The sequence below is a fragment of the Crinia signifera genome, chromosome 7 (assembly GCF_055691185.1).
Source record: "Crinia signifera chromosome 7, ASM5569118v1, whole genome shotgun sequence".
Lineage (NCBI taxonomy): Eukaryota > Metazoa > Chordata > Amphibia > Anura > Myobatrachidae > Crinia > Crinia signifera.
Window position 1 is genome coordinate 191,338,712 of NC_139223.1, and position 4,640 is coordinate 191,343,351.

The window sequence follows — 4,640 nt, forward strand, 5'->3', positions numbered from 1 at the left end:
GAACACATCAGGTGGCTTCACAACAAAAGTACAGCACCAACACTTCAAGTACAGCACACAGTAATGGTAGCCGAAACAGGGCAACAGGGGAACCAAACATGACATTTGAACCGCGGGCAAAAGTGGTGACCCTGGGCACGGATTTGGACACAGGATGCTGACACACACAGCTCAATGGAAGATTTGGGAAGACATAACGGAGGAGATTAATGGGGACACAAGTTCATTTGCGAGCACGTTTGCCCCTGGCAGGCTCCTTGCCACGTGCAGCAGCTCTTCGGCCTCGTCCACGGCCAGAGTCCGATGGTGGCTCATGTGGAGCACGTGCTGGTGAGGGGGTGGATCTTCTTCCCCCTCTGGCAGCAGGGAGTGATGAGGTTGGTAATGCACCCGAAGCGGGTGACATTAGGGCCCTATTGCTGTTAACTAGCTCCACCATAAGTTCATTATGGCGGAGGAGGAGGTCGTTTTGCCGCAGGGCTTGATCAGCCAGCACCTGCAGGCTACCAGCAATAGCTTGGTGGCTGCCAGCCATAGCTTGCTGGCTGGCACTCATAGCCTGCAGGCTCTCAGCAATACTCTGCTGGCTGGTGGTCAAACCCTGCAGCACCTCCTCGGCCCTACGCACCCGCTCGAATGCCGACTCTCCCTGCTGCACAATACTATCCAGCACACGGCCCCACATGGACAATTCAGCCGCAGACAATGCCGGCGGCTGCTGCACGGGCCTGCTACTGGGGCAAGGTGGCACAGACTCCACAAAATCCTCAAGAGAATCTTGACCAAGCGGTGGCGATGCTGTTGAACAAGAAAATTCCAATTACCACACATTCCATGCAAAATGTAAAACATCTACTTATGGCCTGGCAAATAATTACCTTCAAGAGTAGAAGCCATCACTTCCGCTGGGGACTCGCTGTCTATAGTGCTCACCCCCCGGACCTCCTCCACTGCTATACAGCACTGGGCCATCTCTTCCAGGGGGGTGAGCTCCAGCTTGGCAGGCATGGGGCCAGCCCCAGAGGTCTGGCTGTGTTGCCACCGCTCGGTCAATTTCTTCTTGAGGTTGCCTTTGAAGTCGTGCCACCTGCAATCAAAGTGTACATATTAATACATGTAACTCCTCATGTTTGCTGTAGCACCCATTGCAATCTGAAACATAATACAACATGTGCCTACTGACACCAAACTTACATTATATTCTTTTTTCAAACCAACCCTTAGAAGATACAAAAACAGTCACCCTCCAATAACTATCAATTCAATGTCATGGCCAACATGTCTGTGCGTCCAAGCAACGTGAACACCCATTGCCCAACTCCATCTAATATTGAATGTAAACATTACTGGACTTGTACTACTCAAATGTTACACACATGTACTTGCCTCTTCTTAACGTGCTCCGTCTGACGAACTTGTGGAGCCACTGCATTAATCTCCGCCGTTATCTCCTCCCAGATCTTCCATCTCCTTGTGTGTGTCAACTTCACCGCTGGACACTCAATTAAATCACGTGCCCGGGTCACCAGGATGTCAAGCTCCCGCGGTTCATATGCCATGTTTCGTGTTGTTGGTTCCCGTGTTGCCCCACTGCGGCCACGGGCACGGGCACTGCCACGGCCACGGCCACCGGTTGCTGTACCTGAAGTGCTGGGCTGGCTACTCTGTTGGGAAGCCACCTGCTGTGTTCCCAATGATTCTGCTGAAGCTGAGGATGGCCCAGCAGCTGATTGGCCTGATGTTGATAGGCCATCTGGGTCCTCTGGGTTGAGGGGGACATAGGTGGTGTTAGCCTCCATGCGTGCCAAGAGATTCTGCAACACCTGGTCTTCTTCTGAGTCTGAGTCTGGCATGTTTGCAACAACTGTTTGCCTTTCTAGGACAACTTTAAATACTATTTCTGTAATTGGCGTTAATCAGCTGCAACCTGCGTTCCGTACGGCCGCGTCCCGTACGCCAGCGTCAACCGTGCGGCGCATACGGGCCGCCCATTGGTGTTGACAAATAATTCACAAAAACATGGAAAACTCAGTAAGTCTGATTTATTTGCTAAATGCAGATTCCAACACCAATGACCAAATACAACTGTGGTCAGACATGCAATGTATATTTGCATGTACTTCTGTACTGTGCACTTGTTTGCTATGTAGTACAACTGACACTACTCATTCCATATGTCAATCCAGTCCCCCACTTAGCCACAAGTAATCAGTGCTAGCATCCAAATCACATGTGAAAGCACTCCACATTCAGGTTAGATGCTAGCTACTTTTCATTCCACCTCTGTAGTAGGGGCCAGTAGAAGGTAAGTGTACACATGGCAGCATGTGGAGTTAGGTGTAAGTGTCTAGAGATGCACACTATTTCACCAGTTGCTTAGACCCATGTTTGGTCAATGTTATAGATTAGATATAATGGGGGACATTTACCAAAATGGATTCCCTAAAAATTCGTATTCGTATTTGTATTCGTAGAAAATACGAATGTGTACGAATGCTAGTGATCTTGAAAAAGTCGTGTTCCGGAGTGTAAGTTATTACAAAGTCGTATTTGTAAAAATCGTATTTTCCGATGGTGTAGACATTCGTATGTTGGTTTACGCATGTTTTCGTAATGTCGTAGATTCGTAGGTGAAATACGAATGTCGTAGCTTTTTTTGTCCGAAAACCCAGTTATTTCACGACTTTGTCGTGAAATGAAATACGAATTTTCGTATATTCACCCACATGGCTCACTACGAAAATGAAAGTACAAGCGTGATTGGTGTATCTCTTTTACACTGGGGAGGGCTCTCAGACCCATATATAAGTCGTGGAGGCGCCAAAACTTGTTGTGGGTGTAGTTTGGAGTGTGGAGGAGAGAGGTGCAGTGGAGAGTTTGGTTGGTGTTTTTTGGTGAGTTGTTTCTAAGTGATTTCTGAGTGTGTATTGTTCTGAAAGTTGTCTTGTGCTATTGTTTGTCTTGTCCTTTTCAAAGTTTGTCCCATTAGTTTTGTTTTTTTGTCCTACAGTCGATATTTGTGTGTGTTTGTGTGTGTGTGTGTGTGTGTGTGTTTGTTTGAGGGAAGGAGTAGGAGTGTGTTTTGTGTTGTTTGTGTTTAATTTTTTGTGTCATGTCTGAGAGTGGTGAGAGTTGGCTGGGTGAGGTGGAGGAGGTGCCTGATGTCATGGTGGCTGATGAGGAGCTGGAGGAGGAGGAGGAATATGTGGCTGAGGAAGGTGAGGGTGAGGATGATGATGATGAGGAAGAAGTGGCTGTTGACACCCCTGCTGCCTCTAAAAAGGGGAAGAAGAAGGCATCTTCACAGAATACTTTGAAGAAGATGCCAATGTTCACACCAGCAGAGAGCAGTGCCCTTGTGCATAACATTATAAAGTATAAGGATCCCCTATTCTTTAAGCCTGTGTCGGCAGCACGGAAGGCCACTATATGGAAGCAGGTAGTGGAGGCGGTCAATGCACATGGGACCATTGTCCGTGACTTTGCTAATTGCAAAAAGCGTTTTTACGACATTCGCCGGCTGGTGAAAGAGAAGATCACAAAGGAGGACAAGTATCGCCGGCGATTTGGCCCCAATGTCCCATGTCCAATTGATTGGAAGAACTATGAGAGGGCAATGGCCACTCTCATTCCGAAGGAAGTGACCAACCCACCTGGTGTGTTTGACACAGATAGGCGACATGTTGGTGAGTAGTGGTCAGTGCAGTAATTTGCTCATAGTTATGATGCCACATCACATTTTGGACCAACAGCCATTGTTTAGTCACAAATGAGGCACACACCCATGACATCAGTGTCATGTAAACATGCAATACACCTCACATGGTATTTTTTGGGGGGGTTGTATTTATTGTAAAGACATTTGGTCGACACATGCAGTATGTTGACATGTGAAGGTTCAAACTTTTCATGCACACATGTTTTGTGTAGTGGGTTACTATATAGCGCAGGCTGTTAGCATTATAACACAATTGCACAGGTTAGGTCTGTACAAACACTGCAAAGCACAATACCTCATAGTCATGTTCATGGTCCCTTTGTGTTGAATAAGGTAGTGGTATTTGACTTGACTGTAACCTGACAAAACACTTGTTAGATAATCAAACCAATATGCACTGCAGGGGGCCAGATGTCACATGTGCAGCAATAAAATAAATTTACTGTGGTACTTCAAAGTGAGATCTATATTGCTGTGTCAGCATAAATCACACAGTATGAAGGCGGCACCAAATTTATGAAACTGACACCACAAACATTCTTTGCACCAGTAACATCTGCCCCACCAGCAGTGCACATGGTCTACTCCTTGTAATAATTATTTGGTGGGGTTAAACTCAAGTTGACTAACCACAATAATGCTTCCCCACATGTTGTAATTTGTTCTCTTCTATGATTAAATCGATCAGCAGACAAGCATATCCTGTTTATGTCGAATTTGGGAACCGGTTCACATGTGTACACATATTTGTTCATAATGTGTGTTCCTGCATTTTCAGATGCTGCGCTTATGTTTTTTCCTCATTGTGTTATAATTATTTGTTTGTAGATGTGTTAGCAGTAATTGTTGTGCGACCATTTGTTTTGGTATCCCATAGCAACAGCTGTGTGATTTCCCCAGAAATTGCAATTAATTAATTAAT